The following is a 24,602-nucleotide window of genomic DNA, read 5'->3' on the forward strand; positions in this document are numbered from 1 at the left end:
GAGATGTCTGAAGCACTCAGTTAAAAACTCTGCAGATTATTCTCTTCCCCCAACACGATGCTAACCCCATAAAGAGACTCAGGATCAGCCTCTGAATTTTATTTACTTTTCCCGCACAAAGAAATTTCTCTGATCACAATAACGATTCCAGCATCTGCCACAAAATCCTTACTTTCTCAGCTTTTTCTCTTAGCTGAGCCACATGTCAGGAGTTGTTTTGAAGGACTAACTAGGTTGTGAGAAAGGTCAGAGCATGGGAGATTTGCCCAGCAATATGGTTGTTCATACCCCATAACTCTTCTCCTGCCTCATCTGATTCTGTTTTGCAACCAATCCCCCTACTGCTGTTCATTAACTCCTATTTTTTTTCCATATGCAATCACTTGTTGTTCATTATCATAACTATATTGTTCAACCTCCTGAGGGAAGATAACTTGACAGCATGGTGCCATGCATCATGGCTTGTCCACATGGAACACTTGGGAAGATTCATCTGAATTATTCTTTCAAGTGAATTAGTTGAACCATATTAAAAGACCAGAATAAATGTGACCTGAATTTGCTTTAGTTTAATTTGCTGCAGAAATGAATTACGAAAAATTAAATCAGGCCCTTTTTATTTTAAATATGTGATGTTGCAGAGCGGTAATACGGTTTATCTAATGTACTCTAAGTTTATACCTCTGTTATCCTGCACAGGCAAATCTTTACAATCCAAGAATACATACTCAATACAATTTTGATATAAATGCAAGTTCAGTTCATATGGTGGGTTGCTTGATGATGGGTTGCATACCAGAGCAGTCAAAGTACCACTTTCCATTTTCCATCCACAAGCTGCTTCCCTGGATCTCTGTACAACTAAACCAGGGACTGAAGTCCCAAATTCTAAATGCCCAAATTCTATGACCTCCACCTTCTGAGACCCCCTTCTCCTGGAAAAAATACATAAATAAATAAATAAATAAAAACTTCAAAAATGAGAGAAAGCTAACACAAATTAAAGGAATGGAATTCAGCTGAAAGTACTCAGAGGCAAAAAAAACCACCCTGTCATTTCAACAGTAAAGCAAAAACAGGGGGATCCTCTCTGTACTATTTAAGTTAGCATGCAGACACTTAAAAATCAATGGATGGCCAGAGGATACAATGTGGTAAAGGAAGACAGGGGATAGGGGAGGAACGTAAGCTATTTTTATACGTATTTTTCAAATCAACAAATATAATCCTCTATGAAAAACATGAGGTGGTCTGGGGAGGGCTCCAATAAGCAGTAGGCAGAGAGCCATCTTTGGCTTGAGACACTTAATGAAATGAAGAAAAAAATAAAAGAAAATTAAAAAAAAAAAAAAGAGAGAGAGAGAGAGATCAGAATCCTTAATGCACTGACAACAATGATTTCAATCCCAAATTCATTACAGACATGAAAAAGTCCCAACTGGCAAGAAGGACTCAGATGCAAAACATCTCTTCCAATGACAAAGTCATCAAAAGCTAAAAGCATCCTTTCTTGTGATTCCAATGCTTCCAGAAGTAAAGATTCTGGGCTGCAGAGGGAGTTGTACATTCACCCTTTTGGCAAAGCAGTTGATGAGGAAAGATGTCCAAATTACAATGAAATCTCAGAGGTCCATTCTTTTCTACAGTGGCAGCACAGACTCTATAGGGCTCAGAGGAACATTCCATATTGCTGGCTATGTATCTACCTGTATTTAATCTGTAGGTTTTCTAACAGCTCTCCTCTTGCTACGTTGAAAATGTTCTGCCTGACATTTTTGTCTGGTGTGCAGGTACTGTTTAATCAGAACTGATGCAGTACTTCCATTCTCATTTAGTACAAAACCTGTCCTTCTTCCAAGGTGAAGAGCTGAACAATAAAACAGTAACGTGATTTTAAAATCTTGTTAACTAATGACTACACCTTCTTACAAATTGCAATAAATTGATCTATCAGCACAAAGAATGCCCAAATGGATATCTGCTTAATTTACCATCAGTACCAAGGAGATAAAAAGTTTAACTGAATACATTATGTTCAAACTCTTCAAAATAAGTTTGATTTTATAGCAATCATATAGTCATACTATACATACTGATAAATAATGTTACCACTGCAGTGCATGAATATTATGTATATTTGGAATCTGAAAAGTTTTCACAATGACCTGTGAGTCTGTAGAATGTGCAGTGTGCCTGCTAATTTCATTAATCTAAATTGATGCTTGATTTAAACAAAAATGGTACAGAAAAGCCAGCTTACAAAAGGCAGTGTGTTTTCCATTTAATAGATAATTAAGCAGACTGAGTGTATTTGATTCAACAAATTCTGGTGCAAATATGCCCTTCCTGCACAACACAATCTGAAGAGGAAAAAGCTAGAAATTCAGTGTGCATATGTTAAACACCTGTCAATGCACCAAAATCTGGGAGTCTCACTCCTGCATTATAAACAGAATAATACCTAGGAGGATTATAATTTAGGAATAGGAAGTGGCAACTACCTTTATGGTCATTCCAATTTAAATTAATGGTGATTTGTGATTTAGATATTTTCATCCAAAGTAAAAGCCTGGCTTGATAACAGAGGAGGCAATTTCAGGTCATCAGTACTATAGAAGCAATCCTAACATGCGAGCACTTGGATATGGTCCTGAAGTAGCCCCTGTAAAAACCTGGTTGCAATGACATTCACCAAATTAAGCAGTTGACCTCTGAAATACTGTGCTTCAGCTGAGAACAACTCTTGAGCTTTCCTGGGCTATGCTAAAACACAAACAACACATATTTTCAACCAAATTTTGCTGGATGTGAAAGGTAATTATTTAGCCATTTTTTGGCAATCTGTTTTGAGCCAGGCCTAATAAGAGGCTGAAAGCAATTGTGTGATTATATCAGGAAAAACACTCAAGAAAATACTCTAGAAAAGTTATTAATGAAGTAGAAGAGACATTTCAGACTATCTCTGAAAGCTTATTTCTCAAGGTTCCTGCCTTTCCCAGTTATTTAAAGTCACTCAGCAAGACTCTGTTTTGACCAGAGATCACAGAAGACTGATTTACAGTTCATTTTCTCCCTTTCATCTCAAAATCAATTTTCCAGGTTACCTTAGTCCCAGTACTGTTTAAGATCATTCAGAGAATAGACAATGTAAAATATATAAACTTTGACTACTAAGCCTACATATAGATCATCACGAGAAACCAAAAAAAAAAAAAAAAAAAAAAAAAAAAGAAAAGAAAAGAATTAGAAATGCAAACATTTGACGTACTCTTTTAAATATTAGAACAATGTGATGAGTTTTTATCCTGGCTTACATGTGTGTGGTGAAGGGAATAAACACAGACAAAAATAAACACTTCTTTGCTTTGGTCAAACATAATACCTTCTAGAGGCTGGTAAGTAAAAGTCTCTGAGGGCATCTGAATCCAAAATTTGGTTTATCTGGGGAACTGTCATCTCCATGGTTTGTACATTTATAAGCATGGCAGATGTTGTGGTATGGACCTTTGGAAACCACAGGTTATTTCTAGTTCAGAGAAACGTGGAGGAGCAACTTTGGTTTCTTATCTATTAGCCTTCAAAACACCATCTTGGGGTTCTTCATCATGTCTTGAGTTTGAGAAAGAAGAAAAAAATGCAGCTCAAAATTAAAATTCAGGTTTTGTATGCTCCATTTAACTGAGGGCAACAGCAACACAAGTTGGCTGTACTGTGTTGCTTCAAGAGAATTTCTCTGTTGTTATCAGAAATAGCATATGCAGCATATGTATGCTAGATGTTGATCAGTGCTGCTCTGATGAGCAGCAAAGGCCATATTTTTGTGTGACTCTACTAGAAAATGCCAGAAATAATGAACAGAATAGTATAACATTACCTTAGTATATAAGAGAATTCAACGGCTGTTCCTACTTTCTAGTTATTTCAAGAGCTACAGAAGAATAAATCTCTAAGAGATTTCTAAGAGAAGAAAAATGATTCAGTTGTTCAGCAAGAGAAACAAGAGAAGACTTTTTTTTTTTTTTTAATCTGTGGATCATATATTTCTACTAAAAATGCAAGGTATTTTCAGGGCTAGTTATTGGCTCAAGGGCACAGAAGAAATACATTGGAAAGTATTTTAAGGTTGAGCCCCTGTTTGAGGCTGGGAGAAGTAATATCTCAGTTTGTCTACCTCAGTATCTCAGTTTGCCTATCAACTTCTGTCTAGACACATGTATTGCACTTATCACCAGGGTATCTTGGCAGTTACATAGCCATCTGTCCATGATGTTCTCACAATTTTGCATGCAAATGCTGTAATTCTAACAATTTCTGAACTCACATGTAAGACCATGAGTTAGCAATGTTCTCTATATTAAGGTGGGACAGAAACGCAGCCACTGCTTTTACTTGTGCATGCATGTGCATATGTCTTCCTGTCACCATCATACATACCCAGGCTGTGAGGATCTCTGGGTAGAAGGTGCTTGTCCACAACTGTACCATCTTTCAGACAGAAAAATCCCTGGTTGCAAGGTACTCCTGCTCTGTCTTTGAGCATTTACACACTGGGAGCAGTAGAGAAGGGGGACAGATGGAGATCAAGCTGAGGGAAGAGAGTTTCTTCCATTTCTCTTAATGTGCTATCTCCACTGATGGCAGATACATCCCGTCTGAGCACCCATCCATTACTTCTCCACACCCCATCTCTTTCTACACTAACCATAGTCTTTAAAGCTAAAGTAACTCCTGCTGTCTCTCTGGCCCAACGATCCCAACAATCCACCCTTTGTACAGTAGGAATTTGCTTTAGTTACCTCAAAAAATTACATTCTGCCAATTAAAATTTCTAGTCTTCTGCCAGGCGTCCTTGCACCAGCAACAGTGGCTTCTGATCTTAGTTGTCATTACTAAGCTTTCCTAGGCTGGAGACTTTTACTTTTTTTTTGCCTGAAAGTTACAAAACCAAAACAAACCAACCAAACAAATAAAACAAGACACAAAACCACTTACATAACTGTGCCAGCCTGGTGAGCAGTCCCTCGCTTTGGGGCTTCCTTACAGGAACATCTCTATTATGAGTCTTACTGCTGCTGTAGCAGGGGAAATCAGGGCAGGTTACAATGACACACTCTCTGCACACCTGGTAAGTGACAAATCAGGGAATTAGGCTCAGAATCCATTGGCTAATTTACTGCCAAGGAGATTGAAGTGGAGTCCAGAGACCGCTCTTTTATTATTATTCCAGATCTTGCCACTTTGCTCTGTACTGTGGCTGGGCAGGTGCTCTGCAGCTGCTGCCGCTCCACATGAGGAAGCAAATATTCTGTCTTCTGTGTCCCAGAAGAAGAAAATGTAGCCTATGAGACATAAAAAGAGATTCCCTGTGGCCTCTGTAGAAACTGGGAATAACTTAATGGTACTCTGGTTAATAAGCTGGGGGAGAGAAAGAGTGGTGGAGCACTGAAAAAAAAAATAATTAAAAAAAAAAAAAAAAAAAAACAAAACAAAAAAACACAATCCCATGCATGTGATGTATTTCTGGAAAATGATCACTTTCCCACAAGACATATGATAACAACTGCCTTAACTGACTGTATAATGCCCCTTCACAGAGACAAGGCCAATCTATGTGATGGATGACACTGTGCCCAGAAATGCATGATTGTTCTCCTTGGGCCATGAAGCAATAATGTCTCTGTGCCAGAGTTACTGCCACTATTAAGAGTAGGTGTAATGTATTAATTATATTCATAGCAGAAACAGAAGTAAAGGCTGAGGCACAGAAACATAATAGTATTGAGACTGTCATATCCCAGTCCAAACTCCTTTAATTAACTCCCAGCTGATATGTCCTGTTCAGGTCTTTAGTCTTGATTTCAGGGGGGTGGCAGGGGCTAGGATTGAAAATGAAAGCAACAAAAAATCAGTTTAAGTCCTATCCAAGTAAGAAAGGCCAGACATTTAGGAGGATTTGGGGGGATTTTCATTTTGATCTAAAGGGGTTGGTTGGTTGATTTTTTATCTGGGAATTTTCTGCTGCCCTATTTTGAAATTGACTGACAACATTCACATTCTAGAATGCAACTGACCCTGAAGCTAGACAGGACTTGCTGCCTTTTAGGCTCACTTCACACATTATAACCCAAGACTTGCAGAAGAACAAGAGCACAGGAAAAATCATGCCATGAAAGTAATGGTTTTTTTTTTAAAAAAAAAGCATGTCTGTTTCTCTGTCTCCCCCCTGCTACTCTCCCTTTTTCTTTTGGTTTGTTGCTTATGTTTTCTTTGGTTGTAGTGGTGGTGTTGGTGGTGTTTTTTTTTGTTTTGTTTTTGTTCAGTAGTTTTTCATTTTGTTTGATTTGGTTTAATGGTACAAATGATCTATAAGTTCCTTCTGCATGACATTTCAGATGAAATATTATTAATTGTAAGCAAGTAAAAAGAAGGCTCCAAAGGCAAAACTGGGAAAATTTTAAATCTACCTTTTAAGTCTACATTCTGAATTAAAGTTCAGATCTGTTTTTCGTTTGTTTGTTTGTTGTTGTTGTTTTCCAAACTAAAATCTTAACCTGCTACTGATTGCTTTGCTTCAAGAGGAAGAAGTTAGAAATTCCGGTCCTCCTTATTCTTCCTTTTGCTGACAGACTACTTGGGGGAAAGGAAAGGAAAAGGAAAGGAAAGGAAAGGAAAGGAAAGGAAAGGAAAGGAAAGGAAAGGAAAGGAAAGGAAAGGAAAGGAAAGGAAAGGAAAGGAAAGGAAAGGAAAGGAAAGGAAAGGAAAGGAAAGGAAAGGAAAGGAAAGGAAAGGAAAGGAAAGGAAAGGAAAGGAAAGGAAAGGAAAGGAAAGGAAAGGAAAGGAAAGGAAAGGAAAGGAAAGGAAAGGAAAGGAAAGGAAAGGAAAGGAAAGGAAAGGAAAGGAAGAAGTTGAAAATAGTAAAATTACAAAGGCAGACATACTTGAAAAGAAGAAATCACAGTACTTGGAGAGATGCTTTTTAAAAAAAATATTTTAATTTCACTTTTGTTTGCCTGAGTATATATTTCATCCATCTACCTTACTGTTTGCTTCCTTTTTAAAAAAATAAATTTGTTTTCTTGTAGATTTATATATTTAATTCTCTGGGCAGGGGTGGGGAGTAGGGAGGACTGTTGAAGAAATCATTAGTCAATGGTTTATACAATTTTGATTTCATTTTCCTGGGTTATTAAAAACTAGTAATATGTCATTTAATTAGACTAGATGATGAGAATCTACTAAAAAATTGGCAATAGACTTAAAACTGCCTATCTTCTTTCTCACTATCAAGCAAGACTGTATAACAAATAATTATTCCTTATAACTGAATTTAATAATTACAAAGGACCTCATTCTTCATTATATTCGCCATAGCTATACCTGTTTCCACAAGTTCTCATTTATTTGTACCAAGAGTACTATTAAATATAGTATTAATTTATCTGAGCAGAGTATGGAAAGAAGTCCTTAGAGGGTATTATAGGTAATAGCCTGAAACAAATCTTTTTGCTTATCAAGAGAATGAGTCTCTATGAGAGCCCACAGTATTAACTCTAACAATACCCCATCACAGCACTTTAAAGCCCTGAGCAAGGGTACAGAGTGTGAGGTGAAAGAGCCATTCAGTGACCATGTCCATTCAAAACACAGATCTTGTGCTGAGTCTTGAACTTAGATGACAATTACTGTCATATGGAACATGGACCTCTCTCCCTAAGGAAATGAACCGAGACCTCCATTTTATTTCACATAGCCTATTTAAAAGCCACTAGATAATAACGGCCTTCAGTCACTGCCAACCCATGGTGAATTTAAAATAGTGACTTAGACGGGAAAGGTTCTATGTCATAACCCTCTAGGCATATGGTTCCTCTATCATGCCATTTATTAGGCAGCTTGGCCCTGGCATTACATTTATTTGTACCATAATATTTCATGCTATATTGTCCAAGGTTAATAAAGCCTCATTAACAGTTGCTGGTAGACCCCATAAAGATCTCCAAGATTTAATTTTACAATAATGGCAAAGAACCTCACAATTTATTTTCCCCCGTCCAATCTCAAATGCCCTACAGCAAAAGCTTAAATGTGGAAGAGAAAGGGGAAAAAAAGAAAAAAAAAAAAAAAAAGCTATCAGTTGAGGAAAAGTCAAAAGTAGCACTGGTCTCCAGGTCACCATTAGTTATAGAACCATTTGTCATGCAAAGATATTGGCTAAAAGTGCCCTTCTTCTCTTAATCATTTAGAGATCTCAGGAGGGACTGTATAATCCTCCCAGATACGTAAGAGGAAAAAAAGATACTTGTATGTCTTAACTCTTCATTTAAGGAATTCACATTTTTCTTTAAAAGCATTGAGAAAACATTGTCCTGCAGAAATAGACATGCAGGTTTTACAATGAGGAGAGGACAGAGAAAAAAGACACTCTAATAGGTAAATGTTTTCTTCAAGCACCAGATGATTAATTCTGGGAGTATGTCTAATATTGTTTCAAGAAAAAAATCTGACTCGTAAAGACAATGATTTTGATTTGTTGCAAACGTTGTTGCAAAATTCCCATTAGCTTGCCTTGAACCAGAATTTCATCTTTCACCCCAGTCAGCTTTCTGTAGTCCTCTGAACTTCTGAAAACTGAAAACCTTTCTCTCAAGATCTTCTTTTATACAGTCACAAAGACCTCTGTGCCTTGGTGCTTTTAAGTTTGAATTCTAAATGTCATTAAAAATTGCTGAAAGAAGTATGTTCTTCCAAAAGAATAAGGTTCTCTAAGCAGCAGGGGTTGGCATGTTTTCTTCTGTTAAAAAAAAAAAAAAAAAAAAAAAAGATCTTCTTATAAGGCTCTTCAGTATTGGGAATACCGTAATACCATAGAAGTTCATCACTCCTTTCTTACCTTGTTTAATGGCAAAACAGCTCTGGAACATTCAGCAAAGAAAATAAGGTAATATGTCAGATGAAGGGAGTTCTTAAATTCTGGTTTTAAAGGAACACATTAGGGCTTTCAAAAGGAATAAAACAGACATAGCTGAAGGAGTCTGCCAACAGACCATGGCAGGAATAAGATGCTAGTATTTTCTTTTTATGCATATAAAACAGGGGAGCAGTATACCCAGTGTCCACCTTTGACATAAGGAAAAATTTTCTTCTGTATGCATACAAAATTTTGGAAAAAAACAAATGTAGCATATCTTCACCAGAGAATTTGCAATCCAAATAAATGAAATACACAAAGGAGAGAAAGACAGGAGAAAGGTAGAGCAGCAAAATGATTTGTCCAAGATCACAACCCTGGAAGACACAGAAGGAACTTGAAACTTCCTGGCTCCTATTTTATGCTAAATCTAGAGGAGAAAGGATCAGGTCTAGTTTGATTTTCTTCTGTATAGTCATTCCTCTTCACCTCTCCCCTGCTCCTGTCCTACTCCTCAAAATTTATGCAAAGATGGAATTTGGAAGTTATAAAGCAAAACAGGTAAGCATTATACTATTTAGAACAGCAGTGACAGCAGTGTATATCAGTGCGTATCTTATTTCTGTACTACAGGATTGTGATTAAAGAATCGTAAAACATCTATCCCCTCAGTTTTATACTTAAAAATGGCCAAGCACAATTTCAGCTTTATATCCTAAAAACGAGCGGAAAGACTGGAGGTTTTCATATTACTCCCCATTTGAATTTAGGCAGCACAATTAATATTACATGTGTTCCATTCATTCCTTTCTTGTTTATTCATAATTTACCAGTATGTGAATTTCAAAGGTGGCAAGACAGGAAATGTGCTTCAAAGAGAAGAATTTAAGGAATTGATCAGGTTATTATTAGTCTTTCATATTCATAATTTTCTCCCTTCTGAAGTAATTATAGTCAGCTTCCCCTGTAAACCATGGGTTGAAAATACTTGATTTTGAGCTGCAAGGAAAAAAAAAGCAAAAAAAGCAAACACATCCATCAGTCACATCAACCAGTTTAAATAAGAGAAGAGGTTGGATGTACTGCATGCTGAAGCCAAGGGAGGAATGAAGCATCAAGGGTAGACCTTTCTAATGTCTACTCATTTATCTGCAATTCTAAGATGATGCTGAAATCTCAAGGATCTGCAAATATGTCATGAAGAGATATCAGTATGAAATCACACACATAAAAGGTAAGATTTCCAATTATACCTAGGTTACTGCCACTCCTCTATCATATGAGATACATACCTAAAATCCAAGTGAGGTAAGGGAGAAGTTGCAAGTGCACATGTAAGCCTGTAAGATCCTGGGATACATGAACATGTCTGTCTGGATGTCCCACACAGATCTGTTTTCAGACAGTGACCTGAGGAAGACCTGGACACTAACAGAGCTGTCTAACACTCAAAAATTTTGTATTTTTTATGTATTTATATTTTAATTTGGCCTTGTGGGGAATGAAGGTTTCCTTTGGGAATTAAAAAAAGGGGGAAAAAAATAGTGAATGAATTTTCAATGTTCAGCATCCCAATAGGCAACAACAAGAGAAATACTATTTTGAATTGACTTTTCTTTCAGACTCCAAATGGTGGGGAAGACACATGTTCTCAGTACAAGTACAATGCATGCTCCTCTCCTCCTACCTTCACTCTGCCCTCTCAGCACACAATTTCTCCAAATTCCCACTGAAGAAAAAAGAAAGTGGGTTTCCTATCCTCCAGTAAAGAAAAGCAGGAAAAGGGAGGAAGAATTAAAAGTTATGTGTATGCTGTTAAGTGAAGACATATGTGATCTACTCTGCCCACACTCTGATGTGGTTAGCAGCAAGGCAACTCAAATTTGGAAACTGCAGTGGCACATCAGCTTGGGGTCAGAGCTGTGATCATATGTGCTGCCTTTCAACATGTTCACATTTCTCTTGCACTGTTTATTCTTTCTCCATCCCTTTGAAAAGATTATCCAAGTAGTTACTTGCAATAGCAGGGGTTTAGACTCAGTGACCCAGAAGGTCCTTTAGTCTGAAGATCCTCTAATTCCCTCTTGCCATTCTCCATAAGCTGTGGTTTTCCAAGTAACAGCACAATCAACCTTTCCTTACAACAACGTCTTTTATTGAAAGCAGAAATATTTGTCTGTATCCTAGCACTAAGTTGTACTACAGTGACTAAGCAAATTGGCATACTGTTTATGCACAAGGACACTACAGAAAAAAAGGGAACTGGCACCCAACAAAAGAGTTTTATCTATAAAATATTTTATTTTAGACTATTAGGTCTGGCTTTAAGTTACGTTTTAACCATAAACATGGGAGAAGCTGCCCCAGATGGTGAATGTAAAACGTGCTGTAAATTTTAATGAAGCAAATAAGTCACTAATAACCATAATGCCAACACTGCTGTGTTTTTGGTAGATGTTAATAAAGCAAAATTTAAAAGGAGCATGCAGCATTTAAATAAGTGCCTAAGAAGACTAATACAATTTGCTAATTCAGCTATTCACACTTTGATTGCACAGCCCCTGGTCATCTGCTCAAGTACAGCTGCTTCATGCAAAAATAAATAATAATAAAAAAAAAAGTTTTATTGTCCACCAGATGTCCCAGCTTGTAATACTTGCTGCTATATTTCAGGTCACCCAAAGTTCAGGCACATTTAGAAATCAATTGTTCTTGGATGACCAACCTTGTGACAGTGGTTGACACACTTGGGCCCTGAGTTTCAGCCCACCAGGAGGTGGAGAAGCTCTTTTGTAGTGAAAACAATGTGCTTTCATGTTATGAATATCATAGGCACCCAAAACAGGTAATTACTGAAATAGCTCCAGGGAAGATCTGGAAAGAGCTGCCATGGGAAGAATTATGACAGTGTATACCCCGCCCCATAAGACCATTGATGGAGCCCTACAGGATTTGCTTTGTTTCCTTAAAATGTATTTTTTATTATTATTTAAGAAAAGTCATCAAAGCATCCTCTGCTGTTCTATACCATCACTCTCACTGCTCTGGATATAACCCATATATGTAGGGCAGCCTGTGCCTCTCCCCAAATCCTATGTAAAAATCAATGGAGCAGAGTTAATCAGCTGTAGCTTAAACATCTTGTATCATGGGGACCTGATGATCTTCAATGTATTACAGGTTTGAAATCAGCAGGCAACATTTTGTTTATGGATTTTACAATGCTGATGACTAGGTAAAGGATGGATGGAAGGGAAGGAGGGCTTATTTCTACAAACACCTTCTCCTCCTCCAGAGGGCAACAGTGAAGGGAAGGAATGTGAGCAGAGCCAGGAACCCTTGCCAGAGCAATGTCAAAAGCACAGCTGTAGCACAGACCCCAGCACCAGATTTCAATTAGGATGAATTGAGAAAGCTGATGATTTTAAGCAAGGGTGCACCATACCCAAAATACTATGCCTTTACCACACAAAGTACAAAGCAATCTGAAAGTTCCCAAATGTGTCAAGATGTTTCAGAGCAACTTTTTCTTCGGTGGGACCTGAGCAGCCTGTCTTAGCAACAAAAGCATCTGTTTCTCACCTTCTACAATGATTTACAAGGAGCAATATCTTGACAGGAAAGTCTTGCCAGGAATAATATTGTGCTACTATACATAATTTACACAGTGCTGCAGAAGACAGAAAAAAAGTTACACATTTTTTCAGACATCTACCTCTCAGTGTAAGGTTCTAAGCACACTGAATTTTTGTAACTGCATAAAGCCAGCCTTACCTCATGAGGCTTAAACTTGCATTGCAGCTAATAGACTGGTCACTTGATCAAAATATTTTCCTCTTGAGCTTCACTACTATTAGTCCTAAACCAGAAGGAAAACAACAAACAATCAAACAACAACAACAAAAAAGATTAGTCAGCTACTTATCAACTTCAGATGAAAAAAAAATTCCCTACTGTCCCAGAGAACACTGAGTTTCTGAAGGGTTGTTAATGTCTATGTAGGGACCTTACATCCAACCTTGTACAACTTTATTCTATCGACCTATTTTGTTCTCCCAGACCTGTATTTTTCACATTTCTTTTCACAGTTTGCCAGTTCCTCCTTGCCCATTTTTCCCCTCTCAACATCTATTAGCTCCTCTTCTCCAAGCTGGCTGTTCATGACACCCACACAAGGCAGTTTATCAGTCCCCTTTACTCAACTTCTCATTTTATTGATAACTCTTGACAGACAACCACCATGTCCCTGTGTGTCATTCAGAAAAACTCAGTCCTCCTCACTCTCATGCCCAGTTTCTGACATTGATAAATAAATGTAAGTACATCTTTCATCTTTCCCCATCTGGGTTTTAAAATTTAACACCCAACTCTCTCTGTAGCCAGCCCATATTTCTGCCTCTCATTAGGGCACTAAAAATCTAACAATAGTCTGAAGGAGACTGAAGAGCAGTTGTTTCAGTTGACTAGCCTACACTAAAGCCAAGGAGCACTGCTGCATTTGTACAGACACAATTGTAGAGTTGCTGCTCTGCAGTATATCCTAGCTGTGACTTTGTGTCACTTTATCAGCCTTAATGGTCTCTTTCTGACATGTAAAAGAAATAGAAGTATTGATCAGAAATGCGGTGATAATCTGAAATAGTCTGGGAGAGACTCAGATATTGTGGAGATGGGCACCATGCTAGGCCCATAAAGACAGAAGAGAGAAACACAGTGGCTTCAGGCATGTAAAGAGATAAAGTGTGAAGAATTTAGATTAAATTTGAATTACATCATGAGAAATCTAGCTACATGTACAGGGAGCTTAAGATCTGGCTCAGGACATATGACCAGATTATTTTATGATTGAAGAAAGCACATGTGACATGGTGGGTATGTGCATGCACACACATTTCACAGCCACCTGCCCAGTGCCCATGCAGTGGTTTCTGTTTAATACAGCCTGTTGTTCTGTTTGTATGTGCTGCTTTCTGCTTCAGCTGGAAAGCAATCCTTCCTTTTATCAGAAGATTCCAAAAGCCAGGATAGATGTTAGATGGATTAAATCTTAAAAAATAAATAAATAAAAATTAAAATAAAAAAAAAAAAGCAGAAGAACAGAAGAAGAGGGCAGAGGTGCAAGGAAAGTGAGGGACAAGAAGAGACAGGAGACAGCAGTTCTCAGCAGAGTTAGTGTGAGATCAGGGAGCAAGTGAGGAGACTTTATGGTGCCCCATAACCACCACAGTCTGCCATATTCTATGGAGGTCCAAGCATCAGGTTTTTCAACCTAGAGTAATGCTTGCATTGTGCAGCCTCTGTGAGGACAAAGATGAGCCCAAGCTATTTAATGCCAGGATGGCACCAGGGCTGCCGTGGAAACCAGCCTTGGTTGCAGTCATTCCGCCTTTGTTGACTGGCAGCAACATGAAACCAAGAGCCACTTCTGGCCTTTGTACAGGCTCATACAGACTAATCCTCTCAGGGGTCATCCTAATGAATTAGTAGTTACTGGATTAGGCAGGAGAGAGACTGCAGCTGAAAGCTGGCCAAGACTATTCTTATATCTGTGTTTCTAGGCATCTGTTTTAGTTTCAGCTATCAAAGGATTTTTTTTTTTTTCCTTTTTAATCATCTGCTTCACCGATGTCCTATTGGTTTGAATAACAGTTTTTTTGAATAAATATAAAATTGGATTCTATCTTTCTAGTGACTCAGTGACTCAGTGTCACTTTTAGGTTATTGCCAGCTCCTACAGTTGCATTGTGAGGCAGACAATAACAGGTATTTTTCAAACTGCAAGGACTAGAGTCCTGGGATTATATAACTGAAAACAGTATTTGATCCAAATCTAATGGCTCAGAAGGCAAATGTAAGGATACCAAGATTATTTGTCAAGTCCCATTTTTAGGCCAATTTCAGGAGTTTTTGAACATCAAGGGTTGAATGTATTGCCAATATTATTGCCAATTCCTTAAAACCAAATTTGTCCCCTCTGGAGTTTCGATTATACAAACAGCACTGTATTCACAGACAGACAGTGTTTACACTTTCAGTAACAGATCTTGTTATCTAAGCTGATATACATGCAACTGTTAGCTCATTGTAGTTTCTCTGAGCATTTATCATAAAAAATATTATTTTACAGGGACCATATGATTAAAATTCACCCTTTAATGCCTACTGTCATAGTTTGAATTATCCATTATACAGATTATTACTAAACACCTATTCTCATTTCATTTGCAGTTTCAGTAAAGGCTTAATTCTCCTATCTCAATGGAGTTAGGTTTTTCTTGCACCAGTACAAAGTAAGAATTAGGACCTCCACTTTCTAGCCTATTTCAGTAGGTCCAGGTCTGATCTTCACCAAAGTCCACAGAACTTAGAGTCACACACGGATACCTTCAGGAAAAGGCAGCCTAACTGTCAGGCATCTGAAGAAAGCAGTAAATCAAAACTGAGTTTCAGTTAGGTTCCACCTGAGCATCTCACCCATATGGGTATGAGTGAGCAGCAGAGCAGGGAGAGTATGACAACCTTAAGAAGTCAACAGAATATATGGGCAGGATGATGTGACTTTTTCCTGAAGTCCCACCTCCCCCTCTTTTGTTCCTTTCTGCTATTTCTACTAAGGTTTTTCCTCTAGATTTAAAAATTCTTACCAGCCTACATAACAGTAGATAATATTTTTTCTTCAACTAACAATAATCCTCAAGCCACAATATTGGTTTAAGACTCTCAGCCCCAGTACAGAAATATGGCTTGCTATTCAAATTAGTGCAAATGTATTGGCATATGTTTTGAACTCTTGGGAGTTTTGTTCTGAAGATGTTTTTGGCATCTGAAGCTAAATATAGGTTTGAATTCTGGGAACACCTTTGCTGACTCTGATCTGACTGGAAGACTTCCAGGTTGGATTTGTTTTGGAGATCTAGACCTACTCCTTTCTTGTTAATATATAAGTGAGAAAAAGATAAAACTAATATTCAGATTTGAGAAGTAGATAAATAAATCTAGAAACAGAAAACCCAACCAGAAGAAAAATGGACAAATTAATATATGGGAGGACTGCTGATGGATAAGTCTGAAGTGCACTTTCAGATTTCCCTTAAATCTTAAGTGCAGGGAAACTTCTGATGATGTTTCATCATCAGAAATGTCTAAGTACATTTGTCTTTTTACAGTCAGTGCTCTGTCTATGATACAAACATGTATATATCTGTAACATAGTGTAATGATTCTCTTCCTTCCCCTGATTCTCACCCTTTACACATACCTAGCAATATGTACCAGGTTGGACATATATGGAAGTCCAATATTTTGGACTTCCAAAAATTGACATAGGCAATGGTGTGGAAATTAGTGCAACACAGTTGAAATTTGCTCTTGCAGCTACTACAGATACACTTACAGTAGAGGTTGCTGTATATGGACATTACCATCCAGAGGTTCACGTGTCTGTTGCTATATACCGTGATACAACATGTATCCAATTATGTGCTATCCGTCTGGCTTCTGTATAGATCATACATTCCAGTTCATTCATCTACTGAGCGCCTTCGGAAGATACAGATCTATCATTATTTTCTCAGAGAGATGGGAACTGTAGCAAACATAATTTAAGGCCTCCATCAGACTGTATTTCATTAAAAAAAAAAAAAAAAAGTAAATAAAAAATACTCATAAATATTAAAAAGGTAAAAAGCAAAAACAAAAACATACTGGAAGTGCAAACAGTAGGATCACTGAGATGCAGACTATTTAAATGAATTCACATGCAATTGAAGACCCAGGTTTATTCACTTTAATGCCACTTATAGCAGCTTCCATGATCATTTGATTTTTATATTTAGATTTTAATTCCAACAAGACATACTGCTAAACATAGTAGTATGTAAACATACATATTTTTTGTATGTGAACATACATACTTTAAATTAAAAGATTATCTATCATCCCAACCTTTCAAAAAACTGTATGCATGTAAATCTAGAGTGATTCTGAAAACTTTACATTAAGTATGAATCCATAGCAGAAAAAGCTAGAAGGACCAGTAGAAAAACAAGCTTATAAATGCTACACATAATTTAAGTTTATCCATAACTAGTGTGTTTAAAGGTTGACTAATGAAACCCATTTCATTTAAGATGGTCTCCTTTTGCATTATATGTCTGCTTACTATTCATGGCCTGCTTGAGCAATATTCTGTTAAAATTCCATTTTAAAAACCATGCTTGTTAGATGATATTTTCATGTAGTCAGTGTTCATCTCCAGAGTTTTTCCTATGAAAGAACTGTGTCTGTTCTGCAAAGATAAAGCAAGTATACACAAAGATTCAAAACCTCTCACGGGGGGGAAGATGGGGGATGGGGGCGGGGGGGGAACACAGGTTCAATGCTGACATTTCTGTTCTCTGTGCTTCTTCATTAAGCAGTCTGTTAATTAAAGGCCCTTTTTTGGGGTTTTGTTTGACTGAAGCAAAGCATTTGATCTGCTAAACCCTTTATACCTGATCAGATGATCATCCCTCTCATCCTCCATCACCAAGAGACCACCTGGAATCCTCCTCAAACACCAGTTCTGCTTTGGAGCCCACAGGGATATTTGCACAGCATGAATTTATATTAGCTAATACAGCATATTTACCTCACCTCCCACCTTCGCTTTGTCAAAAGATGCCTTTTCACCTGCAGTAGCGTATTAACAGCCACAGGGAAACTTTTTTCTGGCCTTTCTGTGCAAGGTGGTGCAAGTCACAATCTAAGCACAGCTGGGCAACTGCTGCCCAAACATTAATACCTGTGATAGATGAGTTTATTTAAAGGTTCTATTAGATAATAATACTGGCTCAAAACACCTGCTTCACCACTGCCACAAGAAGGTCATCAGACTGGTGAAACACCAACCATCACTCATCAGCCAAGCATTTATAATCGGCTAATTGTTAACTTTTAGACCTACTACTCTGCTCTTTCTGTTTATGTACCAAGCCGTAAGAGATGTGGGGCAGAGGGGCACACATTTAAGTCACCTGATGGTGAACATATGCCAATATTTACTTGTATTTTTCAATGCTGTTCCTGTTCCCATCAAATGCAAGCAGTTGCAAGTAGAATAAAAGAAAATCAAATGAAACTGTCCAGTTGACTTTGCTATGTACTTCTACAGATGCAGCCTTCTTCACAAGTATCTCTAAAGGCAGGAATCATTCTGCATAACTAAATTCATTAGAAGCTAAACACCTGGTATCACTTGTCAAGGCTGACTGTACATCAAGTTGGCATGCTAAAAGGTGATTCATTTCTCTTATCTTAGCACGAGACTATAAGTGCATCTCTGTTTCTGAACTTAACATAGAAACACCAGACTCAGCTAATCTGCGGATGGCTAAAGATAGCAAGGTTGAATCCCTTCCTCAGCTCTGTTGTATAGACCAGCTGTGATCCAAACCAGCTGCATCAAAACCAATCTCAGCCACCAGGGAATACAGGTGACCTTGGCTCTCATTCAAAATCATTTTGTTCTCTCATTTTATTAACTGAAAGTCAAGACAACAATTAGAGAAGCAATATTACCAAATACTACAGCAACTCCAAAAGAAACCACATATACAGTCTGGGAACAGGCAGGTTTCTCAGGGGTTGAATGACCAGCAAAACTCAGAAGGCCACCTACATCCTAGGCTACATCAACAGAGGAGAGGTCAGCAGGTCAAGGGAGGTGATTGTCCCCCTCTACTCTGCCCTTGTGAGGCCCCACCTGGAGTGCTGCATCGTGGTCTAGGGCTCCAAGCAGAAGAAGGATGTGAAGATGCGAAGAACAGGTCCAGAGAAGGGCCACAAAGATGATCAAGGGGCTGGAGCACCTCTCCTATGAAGAAAGGCTGAGAAAGGTGGGACTGTTCAGCCTGACGAAGAGAAGGTTACACGGTAATCTTATTGCAGCTTTTCAGTACTTAAGGGGGACTTATAAAAACATGCAGAACAACTTTTTGCTTGGTCAGACAATAACATAACAAGTAGGAATGTTTTTAAACTAATAGAAGGGAGATTTAAATTAGATGTTAGGAGGAAATTCATTACTATGAGGGTGGTGAGGCCCTGGCACAAGTTGCCCAGAGCAGCTGTGGATGCCCCATCCCTGGAGGTGTTCAAGGTCTGGTTGGATAAGCCCCTGAGCAGCCTGATCTGGTGAGAGGTGTCCCTGCCCATGGCAAGGGGGTTGGAATTAGATGATCTTTAAGGCCCTTTCAACCCAAATCATTCTATGGTGTCTTGAAACCTCCCCCAGAATGGGCTGGGTGGAAAATGTTCCTTTCTCATTTTCCTATTCAATAGAGAGATGATGGACATTTCTCACTTGCAGGATTCAATTCTGTCACTTCAAAACTATGTACCAGATACACAAAATGAATTAGAAGTAGGTCATATTGGAAGACGTCAGGATATTCTCTAGAAGTGTGTTATTTTTCATAAGTTTCTGCTACTATCTACTTGCTTCAGTTTTCTAGAAATCTCAAGCAATCTCTAAAATGATTGCCTCCCACTCTCAGAGAAGAAAGATTTCCAGCAACTTTAAAGACAACAAAAAAAAAAATCAAAAAAAAAAAAGTTGAGTTTTTCCTCTCAAATAAAAGTAATAAAAGTAATAGTAGTAAATTATTAAAATGAATTATTGATTAAAATGAATCATAAGATGTACAGATTCATTAGCGTGTAGTAGGTATGTTTTGAATATGAAAATTTTTTAAAATTGTTTTTAACTGAGAAATATGCAAGAAATTGTGATGCTGCATGCTCAAGGTCTAAGTATTGATTGATATCTCTAAAATGGGTACAAAATTAAAATGTTATAAACTGACAACAGCTGCAGTGCTAATATATCATCTCTAAGGAACAGAGGGCCCTGAAATAAGAAGGACATGGACCTGTTATAGCAAGTCCAGAGGAGGGCCATGAGGATGATCAGAGGGCTTATGATGACATCATATGATGTCTCCTATGATGACAGGCTGAGGGATTTGGGGTTGTTCAACCTGGAGAAGAAAACGCTCTGGGGACACCTTATAGCGGCCTTACAGTACCTAAAGGGAGCCTGCAGGAAAGCCAGAGAGGGACTCTTTGTCTGGGAATGTAGTGATAGGGCAAAGGGTAATGGCTTTAAACTGAAAGAGGACAGATTTAAGTTAGATCTTAGGAAGAGGCTCTTTACTATGAGGATGGTGAGTTACTGGAACAAGTTGCCCAGTTAAGTTATTGTCCCCCCTCCCTGGAAGTGTATAAAGCTGGATGGGGCTTTGAGCAACATGGTCTAGTGGGATGTGTCCCTGTCCATGGTGGGGTGTTATGGTTTAACCCAGATGGCAGCTAAGCACCACATAGCCATTTACTCACCCTCCCCCTTCCCTCTCTGGGATGGGGGAGAGAATCAAGTGACAGTTTATTAGGGCAGTAAATAATAATAATAACGATGATGATGATAGTACTACTAATAATGATGTGTATAAAACAAGTGATACACAATGCAATTGCTCACCATCTGCTGACTGATGCCCACCCTATCCCAGAGCAGCCGGCCCCCCCACTGCAGCTAGCCACCCCTATATATTGTTCAGCATGACATCAGGTGGTACGGAATACCCCTTTGGCCAGTTTGGGTCAGCTGCCCTGGGTCTGTCCCCTCCCAGCTCCTTCTGCACCCCCAGCCTGCCCGCTGACAGGACAGAGCAAGAAGCTGTCCTTGGCTTGGTGTAAGCACTGCTCTGAAACAATTAAAACATCAGTGTGTAATCAACATTATTCTCATCCTAAATCCAAAAACATAGTACCCATAGTACCCTTCTGGTACCCTACCAGCTACTAGAAGGAAAATTAACTCTAGCCTAGCTGAAACCAGGACACGGGGGGATTGGAACTAGATGATCTTTATGGTCACTTTCAACCCAAACCATTCTATGATTCTATGTTTCTGTGTTTGTTTGTTTGTTTGTTTTCCCACATTTTAAAATGCATACAGACTGTGTAATTTTAAATTGTCAAAAGTAAAAGTTTTATACACATTTCAGTTTCAGACTCATTTATTTGGAATATTGTATGAAATACCCAATTATTTGTAACAAGTTTATTTTTCCACAGAAAAACCTACATTATGCATGACTAATGTCTATGTTTAATAATTTAGCCAAGGAAAACCTGGGTCCTACTTGTAATGATGCCAAGAAAAAAATATGTAGAAGATGCAGTCCATGAAACCCTAAATCAGAGAAGAATTAGGTATAAACTTCTACACTAAATCAGTGTGTCAGCTCTTCAAGAACATTGGCCTTATCCATCTAATAGAGCACAATGATTGAAATATGATTTTTTTTTAATGGCAGTTACACAACTGAATACATTGGGTATGCAATGTGAGTCAGCACCTCGAAAACTTATTTTATTTACCATAGTCCTTATATATAAGTGTATAGCTTTCTGCCTTTATGCTAAGCAACAAATAATATCGTTTAAATTAAATTCAGAACAAATTCTAAGAAGTCTATGAAACTGAAAAAGTCCTAAGCCACCATCCCACATATCACAAACCCTATGTTTAATTAAAGAATATGATTTTGTCTAATTAAGAAATCCAAGCAAACTTCTATTATGCAATGTGGTCATTGAATTTATCCTGTTTTACCACATGTTCCCACCAAACTGATCAATTTTTTAAACAGAATAGATAAATGAATGGAAATGTTTTCATAAATGAGCTAGATAAACATATTTTGTTTGTGAATTGTCCTTTTTTCAATCAGTACTTTTTCATCTCTTCTGGTTATTCAGTATTAATAGTTTTAAATACAAAACCATTTCTATTTTGTCCATGCTATTTTGCTTAGTATTGCTGGTACCTCTTACAATATATATTTAAAGAAAGAGACCTTCTAATATCTATTTTCTTTGTATAACACCAAAGCAATAGAGAACAACTAACAATGGATTTAAGACTTCAAATTAACCTCAAAATTAGTCAGAGAAAGACTGGAAAATATCTTAATGTATTACAAATATCCCAAGAAAGTTGGAGGAGGTGTATTAAAATTATAGAAAAAAATAGAAAAACAAAAACATATCATAAGCAGCAGTAGACTTTTAAACTAATTGTTGTTTAAAGAACAGCTGTGCACTTCTAAAGTCTAGTTAACTAATTGAGATAATGCAAATACTATACTGCAATAAAAATAAATATAGTTGATCAAATTATAAATGACTGAGAATTACTTTACATAATAAAATAATACATAAAATACTAAAATAAATAATAGTAAATACATAGAATTAATACATAAAATAATGCATAAAAAAATCAAGAGAGGGAAGAGAAAAGAAGGAAAAATCTAGAAGATCTTTCACTGTAGCAACAACAACAGATGAGTGTGATTCATACCAATAGGACTCTTATTAAGTACAAGAGAAATAATAAAATCCAGAATCATTGCTGGAGAAAGTTTAAATCTGTATCAGAGTTAAGACTGCAAAGAGACTCCAAGTCTCCAACATAATCAGAACCAAGATATTACTACTATTACTTGCCATCATTTTCCTTTTCATTATTTCCAGTTCTGAAAATCCCTGGTCTGATCTGGGATGTAAAATTGTTCAGCTCTACTACTAATTTAAAAACTTTGCAGATTTCAAAAATTATTTAGAGGTGAGGTGAAGAGACAACTTGCTTGGCAAATGTTTTACTTTTAGATCCAATGCCATCCAAAACTGTCAAATATATATCTCAGAGAACATGGGTCATATATGATGTGGAGAAGTCACACTAGTAGCTGGTAAGCGCACTGAGTCGAGCGTTAGTCCATTCCCATGGACAGGTCAGCCAACTCAAAGCAAAAGTACCCCCTAGAAACAGGTTAAGAGATGACTTATGCATGGGACAATATAGAAAGGACTTACATGTATGCAGAAAGGATTGATAGATGGGCAGCAAGAGTAAAGGCAGACTTCAGTTACACTGTAGCTACTGTTGCCAAGGTGGTTGGGTGCTTTGAAGTTATCCTAGATTACTTTGTTCACCGAAGGCCAACCTGTTTCTTTTTGGTTTTGTTGTTGTTGTTATTTTATTTGTTTTTAAACAAGCACCTATCTCTCCATCTTCCAGACAGATCTGGACAAAAATCCCATGCCCTTTCTCCAGGCCTCACCCTCCCAAATTTTCTTGTGCAGAAAGCAAGAGTACATCTCACCTACGGCACAATGAACAGGTGCCCTGCAGCCTGGCATGGACTTAAGGAGTGCCTCTGTGATTGCTACTTAAGATGCAGTCCAAATGATGTAAAGAAGAAGCAGTCTGAGTTTAACAGCAGTGTCTAACCAAGACAGGAGCTTCAAGTTTGGCAACTTAAGAGCAGAGACCAAGTACAGTGGGAGTTTTTTCCTCCTCCAACCAGTGCAGGCAACTGAATGTCAGCAGCATGTGTGATAGTTGCCTGCAGCTCTTGCATTCAACTCCAGTGTGTTAAAATGTCAAACAAAATCTTTGCCATTGGCATAAACATTTTAGAAATGCTTCAGGGAATACACTTCAGTGTGCATATAGTTTTGCTACTTCTTGTCTTACAACACAGGAAAGATCCCTCAGAAACAAACACAGAATATGACTTATAGTATAGACTAAAGCTTCAGCTGTGAACAAATGAGGTTTTGGAAGGGAAAGGAGGAAAGGAGACAAGAATTGAGAACCTAGAGAAAGGTCAGACCTTTCCATTAAACACGCAGCTCTTTGAAAATAAAGCACATGCCGCACAGCACTCTTAAAAATATTTATAACATTGTTTCTTCAGAATTTGTAATTTCATACTCAAAGTTGCCAAGCAGCAGCAGAATGCAGATGTACAGATCGCCAAAACATATGGGAGACTTCAAGGTACAACTTAGTGTAAAGAAAGAAACATTTCCTTTTGGTTCTCTCCATATCTACCAGGGTGGTGATCTCATTAAACAGAAGACAGCAAGAGGCCACTCCAAGCATGTCAAGATTTGTAGTTGCATGGCCTATGTGACATTGTATTCTTCAAAAAAGCATTATCTAAAGAATCAGTATTCCTCCTCTCGTTAAACCTAGCAGGCTCTAAGACATTGCATTATGCCCTGTGTTCCCATGAGTGTAAACAGCTGATATTGGAAAGGCTAGAAGTAATAAATGAACATCCAAAGTTCGTAACCAACTGAGAATTTGACAAAAGAAAAATACCATGGAATGGTCTCTATTTTTCCCCACATGGTTAAGTAGTCTTTGATTTAAAAAGACAGATACACAGCTTTACATGGTGACTCTATTCCCATTCCAGCTCTTTTCTTAGAGTTTCTTCTCCTTACCTAGAGAACAACAAATCACACACATATACGGGTGTGATGTCCTGAAAAGACAGCAAGCTTTTTGTATTATTTTTAAAGTACCTTGTACAGAATCTGCATTGCTACAGCAGGGTTACTGATAGTTTTGAGTTACATGGGGCTATATATAAATTTAATACAAGTTGTCTTCTCACAATCTGAAGGAAGTAGAGCAAAGTGCACGATGAGGTTAATTTATATATTCTTCCCTTTATGCTAACACAAGATTTACTTTCATGTTTAGAGATGTTTTGAAGTAATGAAGAGACTATGCTTTTTCTCTATTTTGTTACCACCTATTTTATGAACTGCTCTCTCAGACTACATATTA

General features: G+C 37.7%; 1 long non-coding RNA gene across 1 annotated transcript in view; it reads right to left on the reverse strand.

Annotated features, from left to right (window-relative positions):
• Positions 1-12,768, reverse strand: part of LOC119716148 (uncharacterized) — a 35,146-nt gene extending 22,378 nt beyond the window's left edge. The window contains exon 1 of the long non-coding RNA XR_005263914.2: positions 12,683-12,768. This is a non-coding gene — a long non-coding RNA (uncharacterized lncRNA). The remainder of the gene's footprint in view (positions 1-12,682) is intronic.
• Positions 12,769-24,602: the final 11,834 nt, after the last annotated feature.

This window comes from Anas platyrhynchos, chromosome 2 (genome assembly GCF_047663525.1).
Source record: "Anas platyrhynchos isolate ZD024472 breed Pekin duck chromosome 2, IASCAAS_PekinDuck_T2T, whole genome shotgun sequence".
Taxonomy (NCBI): Eukaryota; Metazoa; Chordata; class Aves; order Anseriformes; family Anatidae; genus Anas; species Anas platyrhynchos.